The following is a 17,086-nucleotide window of genomic DNA, read 5'->3' on the forward strand; positions in this document are numbered from 1 at the left end:
GGCTTTCTCTCTGTGAAGTGATGCTCGTAGGGCTCAAAACCGAAACCTTGACTTCATTAGCGCAATGTTCTGGTCAGCCAGGCTGGGGGAAACAGGATGATGCTAATTACGGGCTGATTTAGTCAATCCCCGTTCTTGCGAAACGCCGGCATTTGCCCTCCCCTATTTTCTCCAGGGGCTCCTGCTACACTCTGGGGGGCACAGCAGGGGGTGGAGCCTGAGGGGGAAGGACCCAATGGGACCTGGGTCACTCAGACCTGGACTCATTCCCTGGCTTATGTGACCCTGGGTAACCTTCCCTGCCTGGGATTGAGTAAGGATTATGAGTTTGGCATTGTGCCTGGCACGTAGGAAGCTTGGTAAATTATAGCCATATTATCATACTGTTAATTATTATTTTATTCTGTCAACTGGAGGATGATTTTCCTCGGCTCAATCTCGGTCCTTGGGAGGCAGTAGACTGCAGACTGGTGGTGCTCAGTGGAGCTTTCTGCAATGATCCAAATGTTTAGTATCTGCCTTGCCCAAGGTGGTAGCCACTAGCCACTTGAAAGGTGGCTGGTGAAACTGAGGAACTGAAGTTTTCATTGTATTTTATTTGAATTATTTCAGAGTTAAATAGTCCCACGAGTTTAGTGGCTACTGTAGTGGGCAGCGCAGCTGTGGAAGGCAAGAATGCAGTCTCTGGGGTGGACCACCTCGTTCCAGTTCTGCTTCCGAGCGGTAAGACCTCGAGCCAGTTGCTTAGCCTCTCTGAGCTTCAGTTTCCTCATCTGTAAAATGTGGACACGACAGTTCTGATTTTATAGGGTGACGGTGAGGGTGAAGTGGGTCAAGCTGTATTAAGTGCCCCATTTTGGAAGGGCTGGAGGAATGTTAGCTATTTTCATTGTTCTCTTTGGCGCCTGGCCTGTGGTCCACGCACATGCCTGTGTCTCCTATCTCCAAGGCCGCTGTCTGTCCCTGCTCTGAATCTCTCATGGGCCCCAGCCCAGGGCAGAGAAAACCAGCGACCAGTGACCAGGGAGTGAGGGGACTCAGGATTCCTGGAGGAGAATGTCAGGCCGGGCTGCCCCTCCCCCAACAGTGGTGTGAGCCAGTCACCCTTCTCAAGAAGAGGTGGTCTGTGGGAGGGGGGCAGGCTTATCCCCTGGTGCTGGGGTTTGGGGGTAAGGCAGCCTGGAAGGGGGGTTCGGGAGTGCTCAGGGCCAAGGAGCTTCCTCCATTCGATCTCTCAGGCCAGGGAGCCATAGGAGCCTAACTGTGTCTCCTCAACTGTGTCCCCCTCAGCGAGGCCAGAAGTCAGGAGGGCTGTCCCGGAAAGCAGCAGTCTTCTAAGAAATGGAGGGTCTGGGTCCAATGCCAGGACCCTGGAGCCAGGTCTTTGGAATTCCCCCTTCCTTCTTACCCGGGGAGGAACCGGACTCCCCCGCATCAGGGAATGGGTGCAAGCCTGAGTCCTTTCCCCTCGGCTTCTTTCTCTGCAGGGGTGCGCGGGCCACGTGGGGATTTCCGGAGCCCAGGACTTCTTGGTGCCCTCAGGGACACAGCCTCAAATTCCCCCAAAGAATTAATCAGCATCAGAAGCCAAGAACCCTCTGAGGGTCTCATAGTCTCCGTATTCATCATGCTTGTTCCTCACCTGTCCTGGAGTCAGCAGGAGATGGAAGGGTCCACAGGCAGGGCCCAGGCCTTCTCTGTGAGGTGGCCCAAGAGAACATCTCCATCTCCCAGTACAAATTCAGAGCCTCTTCTGCCCCTAGCCTCTGGGACTCCTGCTTCTGCAGCCAGGATCTGAAGGGAGAAACCCACCCTTCAGAACCACAGAGGAATGCCTGTGGAATTCTAGAGTCCAAGACTGGGAGCCCTGACCAGTGTGGCTCAGTTGGTTGGGCGTCATTATGCAAAGCAAAAGGTTGCCGGTTCAATTCCTAGTCGGGGCACGTGCCTGGGTTGCAGGTTCAGCCCCTGGTTGGGGCACATATAAAACCAGTCCATATTTCTCTCTCACATCAATATTTCTCTCCCTCTCTTTCCCCCCTCCCCTTTCCCATGTCTCCCAGTTTGTTCCACCATGCCTGATTTCAGGGTAAGAGACAGCAGGAGACATCAAAGGTTATACACTAGGAGGAACTTCCAAGTGGTGAGAATGAGACCGTAGATTGTAGGAGTGGGTTACATCAAACTTTAATTAGGCCAACAGGACAGGGCTCTGGTAGACAGAGATGATAAGAAAGCTGGGACTTAAAATACACAGGATACAAGGCTGATATCATTTCTCAGCTGAACTGGGAGCCAGATAGACTTAGGTTTAAATCCAGCCATGCTGTGTGACCTTGGGTTAATTGTTTAACGATGCTGCTATCCGGTTTCCTCATCTGTAAAATGGGGATAAAGAAATCTACCACCCAAGTTGTATGGAGGAATGAAGGAGGCCTATGAGTAAGCGACCCTAACCCAGTGCCTAACACATGCTGGGGAACAGAGAGGTGGCCAAGTCTGGGGATATAGCGTACAGTGGGAGGGGAGGACCTGCAGGAAGGCAGGTTGGGGGCGGGAAGCTCCACCCCCAGTGAGAGACTGAGCTCACAGTTAGAGGCAGCTTCCGCTGGCTGCAGGCCCAGGGCCAGGCCCCACTCCCCTGTACCCAAGTGAGAGTCTTCTGTCCCCCAGCCCCATTCCTACACCCCACGCCAAGGCAATCATGGCAGGACAGTGAGAGAACCGGGACTCCATCCCCGGACAGCTCTCCTCTTCCGGCAGGGCTTATCCCCCCTTGATCTGGGGACCCTCACTTGCCAACTTCAGGAAGCCCTTCATGAGCCACTCAGAGAGAACTGGTTTTCCCCGGCTAGTCCTACTCCTGCCCCAGAGGGACCCCCGGGGAGCTCCGAGAAAGACCCTGGGCCAGAGGCCAGCCTGCCTGGCTCGCCTCGGAACAGTGTTGCTGAGCATTGGGGCAGGAGCTGTTGGTGATTTGGGGGCCAGCTGGTGGGCACGTTTGGGGGGGACCCACTTCCCACCAGATTCAGGTATAAATTGAAAGCCCATCTGGACCTGGAGGTCCAGGAAGGCCGACAGGAAGGAAGCGGCTTCGCAAGGCTGGCACTAGAGCAGCAGCTGGCCCCAGGCTGAGCGGCCGCCGGGGCCTCCCTCCCCTACACCCCCAGCAGGGGCAAGAAGGGCTCTGTGGTCACTGGGCTGTAAACAGCTTCATAAAGTTAGCTCAGGCCAGACTCTCCCACTGCCGAGGAGGAAACCGAGGGACAGTGAGGGCTGGGGAAGCCCAGAGCTATACAACCCAGGGAGTGTCTTTAATTAATGCAGCTGCTTAGATGCAGAGGAACAGTTCCCGTCATACATTAAGACACAGCCCCACCCCTTAGACTGGGGGCTCCCTGGGAGCCAGGCTGTGTTTCCCTGTTAGAATGGTGTCAAGGATGGGATGGCCCCATGAGCTCTGACTCACTCCCCACCATCTGAGTAAGACCATTGTGTGTCCAGAAAGAAGAAATCGCGCAACTCGTGTTGTCCAGGGTATGCGAGTGATTCATCACCAACAAGAGTAACACAGGTGGAGTGGTGCAGAGCGTCTTTAACCTTCCTGAAGAGTTGTGGGCCCCAGAAAGGTTCTCTTCGTCTCCCCTCACAGCTTGTTCTTCCCCTTACCTCCGCCGGTCCTTTCAGGGACAGGAGAGCTAGGGGCTGGGGGCGGGGCGGGGCTGGGATGTGGCTGAGGCGAAGAGAGCTGTCTCGCTCTGGACCCTGTTCTCTCTCTCCCCTGCCTGTTACCTCCAAGCTGTCCCCTCCGACTTATCTGCAGCCCTGCCTTGCCCAGAGCAGCCCCAGCAGGGCACCCCCTCCCTCCTTTCTGTGCCCACGGAGGAGGGCCCCTGGCTGCCCACTGCCAGGTACAGAGGATAAAAATACCCAGTGGAAAAACACATGGCCCCAGGTCAAACATTAACCTGTACGATCTGGCATGCTGGCCCCCGCGTCCCTTCCCAGGCCACCTGGCCACTGACGTGCAGCCGGAGATGATGTCCTGTCCTTCTGGCCACCGCTGTCATTCTCAGACATTTGCTCATACACTTCCAGCAGGAAGCACCCACCTGAGGACAGACACCCCAGGGCGCAGAGCTGGCCACCCCATGGCTGCAGGCGGGGATTCTCCCTCCGCTCAGCCTGGGGTCTCCCCGAAGCTCTGTGGCGTTCAAAGTTCATCTCAGCTCCCAGGTGAAAACAGCACCTCTGACCCTCTGGGGGAGGAGCCCAGCCCAGAGTTACTGGATTCCTCAGGTTTTCCGTCCATCTGCTGCAAAACAAGCTCCCTCAGAATCTGGAAGGGAGGAGAATAGGCAAAGGAAAGGGACTAGGGAGAGGACAGAGTCTCTCCAGAGCTGGCACGCACCCCTCTGCAACCTGGGTGTCCACCTGAAGGGGGCGTTGGGAGTGAGCAGGTCCAGCCCTGTCCCCAATGCACCCTGTGTGTCCAGCTCTGCTGTTGTCTGGGCCTGGGGAGACCGGAGGGGGGGGCATGTTTCCCGTGGGCCCAGGGCACTGTCTGCACGCCGCAGGCCTACCCTGGTATGGCCGGGCAGGTCCTCCTGGTCGGCCTCTCCACAGCTGCCCGAGTTTTAGCAGGGTGACGGCGCGCCTGGCCCTCGTCCCTCACACCCCTGGGACTTGAGGCCCAGTAGTTCTAGGAAATGCATGCGCTGCAGCCTTGAGCCTGGGCCAAATGCCCCATTTTTTGGTCAAGGAAGCTTGACTGTACACAGTGAAAAGAGCAAAGTCCACCTGGTCTCGGCACGGCTGCCCCGCCGTTCAGGCTGCCTGAAGTCCAATGGGCCTCACCGGGGGTCTGGCAGGGACTTAGGGGGCCCTGGGACCAGGGGAGCCCTCCTGGCCACTTTAGTGTCCACAGCAGCATTGCAGCTGCATGGTGGAGAGCGTGCAAATATTAACTTTTAAGGGGAAGCAGAGGCTTTGAGTGGAGATCAGCAGGGGCCTCATCCACCTCTCTCAGGGCAGCAGAGAGCCGGCCAGCTGGGGATTGGCCTCTGCAGCCTGCCACGAGGTTGAGGTCGGCGCTGGACAGAGAGTTGGGAGGCCCGAGGCCTGGCCTCTGAGAAGGAGTGCGGCTCCCCCAGGCACAGGAATTCCTACCCAGGACTGTCCCTCAGGCTCCTGGACAAGTTTCTCACCAGGGAGGCTGTCCCTGTGTCAGGACGGGGCACAGCAGAGAGCACCTAAGGACTTGTCCCTGCTGCTGACCCAGCCAGGCCCCACCACAGGCCCCGTGGGCTGTGGAGGTCTTTGGTTTGGAGCCACATTCTGCCACTTAAATAGCTATGTGGTCTTGTATGTGTTACTAAGCCTCTGTGAGCCTCAGTCTTCTCATCAGTAAAATGGGTATAATCATACCCAGCTCACAGGACTAAATGAGCAGGACCGTGGATGTGGTAGCTGTTGCACATGGGCATTGGTCTGGAACTATCAGCACGATCGTTATCTGTACCGGCTCTCACCTCAGTTTCCTCATCTGGATTTGGTCATTTCTACGGACCTGAGCTGGGGGTTCAGGGTGCAACACCTGCTCCCTGAACCCAGTCACACACCCTGTTCCCCCTTCTTGCCAGGGCCACAACTGCATCTCGCCGCCCTCATCACCATGCTGACATTTGCTTTGGCTCCCAGAGCAGCTACCTGTTGAATTGAACAAAGCCTGGGGAGCGGGGCAGAGAATAAGACAGCCAGAAGCCCTGGCTTTGGAGAGAAAGGAGCAGGCGGAGGTGTGAGCCTGAGAGGCCTGACCTCAGGCTCAAGAAACAAAGCCAGTGATGCGGGAGGTGGGTGTGAGGTGGGGGTCAGAATTAATTTTCCGCAGCTGAGGCGCCAGAGCTGGGGGGAGGCGGGTGTTTGCATCTGGATGCCATCTGGACGAGGACGAACACCAAGGGGCCACTCGAGGAAATGCCTGAGCGGCAAATCAAATCCTGCAAAGAAGTTGCCGAGCCCTTGAAATGAATGTCTGAGGGAGAGGAATGTGTCTGGGGAGTGCCGCTGGTGGTGGGGAGACCGGGCTGGGGAAGGAGGAGAGGAAGGGACCAAGCCTAGGGCCTCTGGGGCGGGGCAGTGGGGGGGTGGAAGGGCCTCCCTGGGCTGGTGGCCCCCTGTAGACGCTGAGGCTGGATGTTTGGGCTGAGGGTGATGAAAGCAGGGCCCCCAAACACGCAGGTCTCCATTGCCTCGGAGTTCTGCATCTAGTTGCCTGGAGCCCCCAAATGCTTGTCAGACCCCTGGCCTTAGAGTGCTGGTGTCCCGCAGATCAATGGCCTCGTCCACTCCACACATACCCACGTAGCGCCTACTGTGCGCACAGCCTCGGTACGGGCAGCCTGAGCTCTCAGCCTGTGGGTCAGCATGCCGTGGTGGCTTTGGGTTCTGACAGATTGATTCAAATGCCCTCTCTCCTTGAACAGGCTTTCACAAAAGTTAACTCGCTTGTCTAAGCCTCCATCATCTCATTTGTGAAAAGGCCCAATCTCGCAGCTTCTCGAGCCTCCCCGGGAGTGCGGTCAGTGCCAGCCTTGGGTGGGGACCCAGAGCAAGGCGGAAGATCTGGCAGACCCTCCTCCCTCCACGGGCCGCACTCCCCGAGTCCCCGCTGCTGATGTAAGGCAGCTGCTGCCCAGCTCCGTCCCAGGGAGGGGCACTGTGATTAACCCGGAGAGGGAGGCCAGGAACCCCACCCGCCCCAACTCGGCTGATGGCTGCAGGACCTGGACGCAGGCCTTCACCCATGGCTGGCCCTGCAAACCAGGTCGGGCAGGCACATGTGTGTATTTGTGTGTGCACGGAAGTGTGGGAGTGTTTTCGCACCAATGGTTGTGCACATGTTTATGTGCACATGTTTGCATGGTGTCATGTTTGTTTATTCACATGTGTGTTGTGTACAAACCATGTGTGTTAACATGTGAAGATATCTGTGTGTTCTTTAGGGTGGTGTGTTTGTGTGTGCATGTATTTGCATGTTTATGTGTGTTTTGCCTGTATGATGTGTGTACATGCTGTATGTATGAGTATATAATGTACATGGGTTTGTGTTTGTAAGTAAGGTCCTATGTGTTTGTATAATGTGTTTCTGTGCTAATATATGGTTGTGGATATATACACCTGTGTGTAATTGGCATGCCTGTGTATTACATATAAGTGTGTGTATGGATGTGTATGTGAAGTGCAATTGTATCTGTATATGTGTGTATATAATATACTCGTGTGCAAATGTGAGTGCCTAATTAGCAGATGTGAATAATGTGCATATGTGTTTGCATGTCAGTGTGTATAATTTGTGTGGTCTGTACGTGCCTGTAGGAGGCAGCCTAGCATATTAGGAACAGCCTTGGATTCAGGCCCCTGTCCCCTGGCGGTGAAGTCCCGAGACAATTACTCAGCCTTTCTGAGCCTCTGAAGGCCTGGCTGGAACCACACCAGCCACACTCTCAGCCCTGCCTCCCACCTGGGAGGCCCAGGGGAAGGAGCTCTGGACAAGTAAGGCAGCCCGAGGCAGGACCAACCTGTCAAGTCCCGGGAGGTCTTCTGGGTCCGGTGCTGCCTCCAGGTTTGCAGAGGCGCAGGACACGGGGCCTGTCCTCGCCCAGCATACGGTTCAGCTATTGAGACAAAAAAGGGCACGAGGACGAGGAGGGGCCCGGAGGAGATGGCAGCAAGGTGTGCTGCCAGGGGCCAGGTGGCACGGGCCCTGCAGTGGGCAAAGCCCGTGTTCACATCCCGGCTCTGCCACTTGCTGGCTCCGGGATCGTGGGAAAGTCGCTCGCCCTCCCTGCACCTCAATTCTTTCATCTGGAAAATGAGATCATAGCAGTGAGACCTCAGGGGGCCGTCGTAAGGGTTAGATGAGTTAACACGTGGAGAGTACTTAGCGAGGTCCGGCACGTAGAAGGTGCCCAGTAGGTGTTAGCTATTATTGTTATTATAAAGTGAGAAGCCCCCCAAATTAGTTCTAAGTGCATAGAAAATTAAGAAAACAACCAAATGGACCATCATCAATTCCAGGGAGAATAAAACACAGTGCAAGGGGAATCAAAAACAATCCTAGTTTACCAAATGGCTCAATCTTGATGTCAGTGCTTTTACAAGGTCAGGTTCCATTTCTATCTAGCCAAAACAAAATTTGGAGATTATGTAGGGGAGGGCTGGGGTTAGGGTTAGGAAAGACTGGAATTATCAGTGGTGGCCAGAGGCACCAGAAAATCCTGTCATGGCAATTGAATGTGATCGTGTCTGCTGAGTGAAGCTGCCGTTTGTAAGGAGCCTTAGAGAGCTGAGTGACCCTTATGTGCATAAACAACTTGGGCAAAGATTTTTTAAATACATCAAGTAGAAAGCTGTGCCTGTGGTCAAGTGCACCTGAGCACGAAGTGTTGAATGCATTGATGTTGGCTTTCAGACACAGTACAGGGTGAGACAGCACTCACACAGGATCTGCAGGAACCAGGGTGCCGGGGAGTACCCTGTCCCAGCCTCTCCCCAACCATGGATGACTTCAAATGAGCGCAAGGGGGTGTCCTGGCAGCTCAGCTCTGGTTTTCAGGGAGGCCGACTCCAGGCCATCATCACTGTGCCCTGCCAACCCCCCCTCCCTCATCCATCGGAATGTGTGGGTCAGAATATAAATAATAATATTCACAAAAGCTTGTATGTTGTTTGAGATGTACTACAGTTCTAAGGCTTTTACATGTTCTGTGTAGGTCATTTAACCCTCATAGCCACCCTTACAGCAATCTGCCTTATTTTCCATTGTAGAGATGAAAAAATGAGGCACAGGGAGGTTAAGAAACACGCCCAAGGCCACACAGCAGAGCCAGGATTGTCACTCAGGTAGTCTGACCCTGGAGTCCATGTTCTTAATCACAAATTATTCAAGAAGGTCAGAGGAAGCAGGGTGGAAAAAGAGGCCTACGTACACCTGGCCCAGTGCCTTGGGAGCAGCCGGCAGCCAGGCCGCACCGAATGACCTTGATGGACATGGCAAGGAGAGGCCAGATTCCCACAGGGGGCAGGGATTATTAGCCAAGGCATCCAGGCAAGGGCCCCAGCAATGTCATGTCTGGGCTGCCTGTGCAGGGCGAGGTGGCTGGCAGACAGAGGAGGAGCCCGAGCCGAGAGGCCCTCGGATGCCAGGCTGCTGACTTCAGTCCCAAATCCAGGTGAAAAGAGCAGACCTGGTGCCCTCCGCCCTGCCCCACGCCTGCGTGTCGGCCAGTCAGTGACTCCGCAAATGCCCACCAAGTGCTCATACTGTGGCCGAAAGTGCATTCAGGGTTCAGAACGCCGGGGTTCGAATCCTGTCACCTCCTGGTTGTAAGACGGTGGACAAGTCATTTAACTGTTCTGTGCCCCAGCTTTCTCTCTGTACGTGAAGATCGTAACAGCAGTGACCTCACACAGTTGTCGTGAGGATTAAATGAGTTAATACCTGCGAAGTGCTTACTTCGGTGCCTAGACCGTGGTATGTCCTTAGTTAATCTGGCTACTGTTTGGTCCGTTGGCCTTTGGGGATATTAATAACAACAGCATTGCACTTGAGCTTCCCCTGCCTACTCCCCAGACATCCTAATAAGATAAGAGCCTGCCGCTTGGCCCTCATGGAATTTTCAGTCTGACAAGGGGAGCTCGGACAGATAAATAAAAGATGAATTGGGGAGCATTTGAAATCTTGCTCCCTGGTATGTGGCTTCAGTTTTGGCTTAAATAAACTTATAAAAATTTTTAAATGAACTAAGGCATAAACGAGTTCATTGTGCCTGCAGATGGGCACCTAAGAATCTCTGGTCCTGGAAACTAGCTCCAGGGCAATGGGCTCAGTTGGAGCATTCCTCTTCCTCCGCCCGGTCCAATCCGGGGAGCAAAGAGGCCAGGCTGCTTCACACCCACAAAAGAAGAGCTGGAGGGGGCTCCACTGGCATGGAAGGAGGCACCTGGAGGCATGGGTGGCAGCCCCCCCCCACCACGACCAGTGAGCAGGGCTCGGAGGAGCTGGGGCCACAGGCACAGACGCACACACCAGCTCTTCTCATGCTTGTTCTACTTTCCTCCAAGCCAAGTCCAGGCATTCTCCGACTCTACTGCCATGAGAGCCCTTGCCCTCCACAGGCCAAGGGGATTGTGGTTGGCTTCCTGCGGACCGGCTCCTTAGTAGGAGGGGTATGCAGGTGGTACCAACAGGTGAGTACCTGGCCAGGGTGGCAGGCCTGTTTCTCACCCCTCATGAACACCTGGGCAGCCTAGGGTCTTCCTCTGGCTGTGATCACACTGGGTGCTGTGGAGAAAGACGGCCAGGACCGTCCAGGCCCCTGCCCCCACTCTGGGTGTGCCAGCGACTCTCTCTGGCAGCCCAAGGCAGAGGTGGAGGCAGCGCACCTCTGCTCCTCAGGCCTCCTTCTGCCCCATTTCATGCAGCTGTTCATTCTATGAACACTCACTGAGCACCTGCTTGGAACCAGATATCATCCTCAACCTTCCTGTGAAGCAGGAGTCACCCCCATTTTGCAGATGAGGAAAATGAGGCTCTGAGAAACTAGTCAGGGAGCTGGACAAATGCGAAGCGGGGGGTGGATGCCCAGTGGTCTAACTCCAGAGCCCAGACACCGATCGCTGCCCTTCAGGGTCTTTCCTCTGAGAGCCGAGCGATGCAACGGCCATGAGAACATTCACTGAGCAATTCTGGTGTGCCAGGCCTCACCGAGGGCTCCACCTGTCTCAGCTCCTTCCCCCCTCACATCGCAGAGATTAAGGACTTGTCTCAGACGTCCGCCTCCCTAGTCATGCTCTCGCATCCCTCCCAGACAGAGTCCAGCCCCCGCCACAGGGAAACGCCGTGCCGCTCCCTGCTACAGAGTGTTAACAGATCTCTGAGAGAGTACGACACGAGAAAGCCAAGTGGCGGAACAGTGTGGTGATGGAGTTACTGTTTGTGAGGGAACCCCAACAAGGTGCACCTGGCTGACCTTGGAGGCTGAAGGGTCTGGGGCCCGGGGGATGGCACACCCAGGTGTGTGGGGTGGCAATGCCTGGGGGTGGGCAACCTCTGAGTTTCAGCGGGGCCACAGAGCACAGGGGCTGTGTCCTCAGTGGTGCTGGTTTTATTAGCAGGTCTGGCGCTCGTGACATCTGACGGGGAAAGGCCTTTGGGGAGGACCCACGGAGCTGGCAGTACCAAGCTGAGGACTCAGGATGGGGGAAGAGGGGGCGTGCCAGGTGAGGTGAGGCTCTTTCAGGCTTCTGGGAGGCTGGGGTCACGGGGGCCGGTGCCTGCCAAGGATGCTTGTTAAAATGAAGCTTCCCGAGTCCCGACCCCAGAGACCCTGATTTATAGGGGGTCCAGCAATGGGGCCCTGTTTCGTTTGATTTAAAAATTATTCTCACATGTTTTTGAGAAGGTGAAGGAACAAAGAAAGGACTAGTAATGAAGAGAATAGAACGACTAGCAAATTTCCCTCCCGTGCTCTGTCCCAGGGGCTGTGCCCCCAGGGCCGGCGGCGGCGGCGGCTGCTGCGGTCGTTGGCAACGTTCTTGGCACACACGGCCCTGTATCAATGCATGGAGAGCTGCCGAATTCCCTTTCATGGCTTTGTTGTGAAGAGGTACTTAAAAAATTTCTTTCAGTAAATTTTGCTAAACTGCTCTTTTGGAAAAGGTTAGCTTAGAGAACTTTGGAGCCAACAGCTCTGGATTCAAATCTAGGTTCTGACATTTCTAAGTTTAAGTGGCCTTGGGCAAGATGCGTGGTCTGTCCAAGCTCCAAGCCCAAGCTTTCCTATAGGTAGAAGAAAGGTAATAATGGTGCAGTTTTAACGAAGAGTAGGAACAATTTATGGCCAGTGCTTAATGCATATTAGGAGATAATAATAATAATGGGGTGATAAGACATTTACACACATACACGATCATGAGAATGGTCACGGAGAATGTGTTAGCAAATGCAAAGAGTTTCAAGATGGGTAGCCTGCAGAATGAGTCCCTCCAAACCCATGGGTGAAAGAATCGGGAAAGAACAAGGTAGAATAGTGACCCCCTCCATGCCACTATCCACAGATGGTACTGAGAACCAGGAGGATGACAGACCCAGTGATGTGCCTGTCATTCCAGCTAGGGCCTGCGGACTCTGAAGGCTAAGAGATAGCTTTCTGGGAAAAACTGGCAAGTCTGGATGTGCTCTGATCTGAAGGGTAGTATGTTATTGGTCAGGGTGGCAGATGCCACTCCGCCCTGGCTGGCGGGGCCAGTGTTTGCTGGGAACTGCGGCCGTGGAAGGACTGGGTCAACGGTCACAGGAGCTTCGATTGGGACTTCTTGGGCACCCTGTCCAGCCTCGGGTGCACACGGGAATGAAACAAATCTTTGTGGAACTACTTTTTGGATCACAAAGGCTAATTGGGAAAAAAATAATTCCATGGAATTCAGCAAAATAGTTGGGGAAGGGGTTGAATCAGGAGCGAGTTAGAATCCTGGTTGTGCAATTTTCTAGAGGTAGAAATTCAAGTGCACTACATAATTTCCCCAAGCCTCGGGAATAAACGATGTAATATCTGAAAGGATTACTCTCTGTATACGATGCTTGTAAAGCGACTAGCATAGAGCTTCCTACACAACAATTCCAATAGTCTAAATTAATCATTTTCCCTTGTCAGAGTAGCTACTTAGAATCCAACTGATTGTATTTGCAAATGGATTTATATTTACTGCAGTGCAGCCATTGTCACTGAAGGAGGGGAAGCTTTATCAAGATTTTTTTTTGGTAGAAAATGATTTCTGAATTAGTGTTGAAAAGGAAAATAGACTCTAATTAATTTGATAATATTTTCTTGAGCACATACCACATTCCAGGCATGGCCCCAGGCCCTGGGGATGAACCCCTGCCCTTGTGAAGCTGTCCCAGGACGAAAGCTCCCGGTCTGAGAAGGGGACTTTACAGACCCAGACAAGCCCCTTTTCTAGGCCTTTCTACACCAGGAGGGTCAGGGCAGCCTGCTTCCTGACCCAGGAAAAAATGACCTGGCCAGTACCATAGGGATACTCTGCCGACCCCATAGGCACCCATTCTGAATGACCTGAGAGACTCAGGGAGTAAAGGGCCATCACTGCCTAGCAAGATGTTCTAGGTAATGGCAGAGCACCCACCAATTCTGGTCTCTGTCCAGGCCCAGAATGGCTCCGTCCAGATTCCTATCCCAGAATCCCTTTGCCTTCCCTGTGGAGGAAACCCGGTGAATGGGGGAGGATGAGCCCCGCTTCTCACAGGCCCAGGCTCTTCCGTGGCTCTCTCTCTTGAGTCTATGGCCCATGTTTTCTCTCTCAGCCTGGGGCTCCCTGAGGGCAGGGCTGGGTCTCCCCCAGACTGGTGTTCTGTGATAGCAGGACTGCATCTCCCCTTCTTCCACCTCAGGCCCATCTGAGCCTGGAACCTTCCTTCCTCCCATACCCCTGCTTATCCCAGCACAGATCTGGTTCCATCTGAGGTTTTCATGCACCCAAACTCCAGGCTGTTTGCAAACAAAGACCAGATCTGTGTGAGTGCTGGCAGATGTTAAATATAACCCCACTGGGCCTTTTAGGAATTAGTCTAAAATATACGATTGTATTTCAGGTGACTTAATGGCGTTTCTGAAACCTTGGGGCCCAAGACAGTTATAACATATGTCCATTTTAGACTTTGGAAAATAGGGCGCTATAATTGGAAAAGTTAGCGAAGCACTAAGTACAGGGGGCCTGTCTCTTTACATCTCAAATACCAGGTATTTAGGTGGCTTTCTTGAAACCTGGCATTAGGGACATGTGTGAATGGCCAGGCTCATTTCTGAGGAGTGAGTGGGAGCAGCCATCGAAAGTGCTGAGGCAGGGTAGGCAGTGCCATCTCTGGTTCCCAGTGCTCGTGCCCCCACCGCCGGGCACATGGACCCAGACTCACCGTCTTCTCCTTCCTCTTCACTTTTGCCCTGGGCTATCTGAGGTCCCAGCAGCACTGGGTAGAGTAGGGGTTGGCGCTCGTGCCCTGAGGCATGCCACGTCCAAAGGTAGAATATGGGACACCTGCTGTTTGTCAGGCTGTGGCTATGCCCTTGGGTGCTGATGCCAGGCTGAGTTCAAATCTTCCCATCCCCACTTAGGCAAGTTACCTAACTTCTCTGGGCCTTGATTTTCTCATCTCTAAAATGGGATGAAGGTTATAATATTTACTTCCCAGGGTTGTTAAGATGACCAATGCAATAACATGTAAAGCATTTTGCATAGTGCCTGGCACAAGATAAGAACTCAATAATGTTAGCTACTATAATTATATTTTTAAAGGGTTAAAAATATTTCCAAAGCATTTTTTCATTAGATATAGACTCTTTTCTCCCTCTCTAATCTGGAGACCCCTCTATACATCTCTCACCTGGACTTTCTGCTCTGATGCTGATGAGTCACTTTTTGTTCACCACTGACTCATTCATTCATTCATTCATTCATTCATTCTCTCAACACTTACTCCTGTGGGCACTGGGGGGTCCATTGTTGACACAGGCAGCCCTGGCCTGACCAATAGTGCCTTTGAACTCTTGTCTAAAAGATATGGCACTTCAGCAGCTTTAGAAGAAAGGAGAAGTGGTCCATGGAGCCTGTCTCCCCTTCCAGAACTACAAATCCAAGCATGAAGCCAAGTGATAAGTCCCTGGCAGGGGGTAAAGTGGGGCACAGTGTTCTGGAGGAAAGGGTAGATGCCCAGCATATTTCCAGAGCATCAGCAACTTCCTGTGTAGTGTTTTAGTCTCAGGTTGTGAGGAAGACACTTTCAGCATTTTGGTGTAGAAGAAAGTGCAGGGGATTCAGAGTTTTCCAGACAGGGCCAAGGGCCCTGGGCCATCCACATATGTTTTATTTCCTTAGTGCTGCACAACAAGCTAGTCCTCAAAGTTAGTGGCTAAGACAACAATTATTTATTTGATCCCAATGCTGCAGTTTAGACAGGGTGTGTCAGGGACAGCTCACTTCTGCCTCAGACTGTAGGATCCACCTCCAGGATGGTTTCACTCACACGAAGGTCAATTGGTGCAGGCTCAGCAGGGGCTCGGGGCAGGGCTGCAGTTCTCCTCCATGTGGCCTCTCCAATGGCTAGGTTGGGCTTCTCAAGATTGACAGCTGGGTTTGGAGGAGGAGCATACCAAGAGCCAGTGATCTCAGAGGACTGGTCCCACAGGCAAGGGCTCTGCTTTCATCACCCTTGTTCATGTCTCATTGGCCAAAGCAAGTCACACAGTCAAGTTTAGAGTTATTGTGAGTGGAGACCACACAAGAATGCGAATCCTGGGAGGGATAATCTATTGGTGACCATCGGAGTAATAGTCTACTAAAACATGGGGTCCCCAGTCTCACCAGTGACCGGACATAGATGTGGTCATTCCATTGAGGAACAGTAGTAAGTACATAGGTTCAGCTGCTGGGAAAAGACACCAAAGCAGGCTCTTAAACAGGATAGAAGTTGAACTCTCTGACACATGAACATCCAAGTAGGTAGTCCACAATGATGTGGTAGCTTACTGGTGTCAGGTATCTAGCTTCCTTCAAGCTTGTTGCTCTATCTTCCTCCATGTGCAGCTTTCACTGTGTGGTCCTAACTGACCTCTCCAGTTCCTGCCATCACATCTACATTCCAGCCAATGAGAAAGGGAAAGATGAAAGGGAGTGCTCCTTTCTTACTATCCCATTGGCCAGGACCTAGCTACAGGGCACATGTAACAGCAAGGGAAGCAGGAAAATGCAGTCCTTGGTGAAGAGCTTTGTACCCAACTAAAACTTCTATTATCATAGAAGAGGAAAATAGATATAAAAGAACAATCGGTAGTCTCAGCCACAGGAAACCAATGACCAGACCCACAACATTCTGTCAACCAATCTTGCGAGGCAGGAGGGACCGTACTGAGCAGAGATTTTAAAAACAGCTCAGAACTGTGGCTCATGATATATATAGGGAGAATGGTGACCCACGGACAGCAGGCAGCCTGGGCTTTGCACAGTCAGGAGCCATCGGACTTCCCAGGGAACCAGCAGAGAGGAGCCCCTTTCCTGCTGATTCTATTAACTCCACTGCCCAGGTGCTCAGGGGCAGCTCCTGAGCACCTCCAAGTCATAGCAGGGGAATGTGCACTGAGAGGCTGCCTAAAGAGGCAGCCATGAACTGTCCACAAACCAGCACACACTGGGTGTGTGCTGAGAGCCAGAGGTTGGGATGGAATCATAGATTTCAGAGTCCAAGGTCACAGCAGGGATCCCACGGGTGAACCTGAATCCCTGGTTTCAGAGAACACCTCTCGGGCCACTCTCCCCCACCCCCGCCCTCCCCTCCCCCACCCCCCGCCCCCACAAGCTATTCTATAGCTGGGAACAGCTGGCAAGATCAGGCAGTTCAGGGCAACAAAATCTGACTGCTAATTAAAGGCTGACCTGATAGTTGCCTGCTGCTTGTCCACAGGGGCTTCTCTGGCCTCAACATTTCTAGTGCCCTCAACACGTGTCTCTCACTGGGCCTGGAGCCTTCACTGTCTGCGGAAGCTGTATGGTTTACTTTGTAGCATGCTACCTCCAAGGCCTAAACCTCGGATGCAAGGCAAGGCTCTGGCCTCAGAGCCAGAGCAGTGGTCTCTTTGTCACTCACAGGACCTGGAGACAGAGGGTGGGAGAGGACCCTCAGCTTCTTATAAAAAAAACAAGGCACATTTTCCAAAGAGAGATGCAATACCACAATTCTGTCCCTGGGGGCTCAGAAGGAAAAGTGTATACATATCCAGCCTGGAATTGCATGAGAGAAAAGCCCTAGAACAACAAAGAGCAGACGTGGGATGCAGCTCAAGGAGAAGTCCTACGGGATGAGCGGGCCCCTCAGAACTCCTAGAGGTTGATTTACTCAGAAGAAGAAACCAGAGAGGAGAGGGTATATGCAGAGGTCCCCCTGGCCGAGGAGATCCCTGTTAAAGATGGCCTAGTCCAAGAAACACGCCAAGTTGGGAGGGAGAAGGTAGTTTCT

At 53.2% G+C, this 17,086-nt stretch overlaps 1 long non-coding RNA gene across 1 annotated transcript; it reads right to left on the reverse strand.

Moving 5' to 3' along the window:
• Positions 1–680: 680 nt before the first annotated feature.
• On the reverse strand, positions 681–4,655 carry LOC119047218 (uncharacterized). Its single transcript, XR_005082103.2, has 4 exons — positions 4,584–4,655; positions 4,113–4,315; positions 1,643–1,794; positions 681–773 (listed from the first exon to the last, which is right to left on the reverse strand). It is a non-coding gene; the product is annotated as an uncharacterized LOC119047218 (long non-coding RNA).
• Between the last annotated feature and the right edge of the window lie 12,431 nt (positions 4,656–17,086).

This window comes from Artibeus jamaicensis, unplaced genomic scaffold (assembly GCF_021234435.1).
Source record: "Artibeus jamaicensis isolate MK-2021 breed Jamaican fruit bat unplaced genomic scaffold, CSHL_Jam_final contig_484, whole genome shotgun sequence".
NCBI classification, from domain to species: domain Eukaryota; kingdom Metazoa; phylum Chordata; class Mammalia; order Chiroptera; family Phyllostomidae; genus Artibeus; species Artibeus jamaicensis.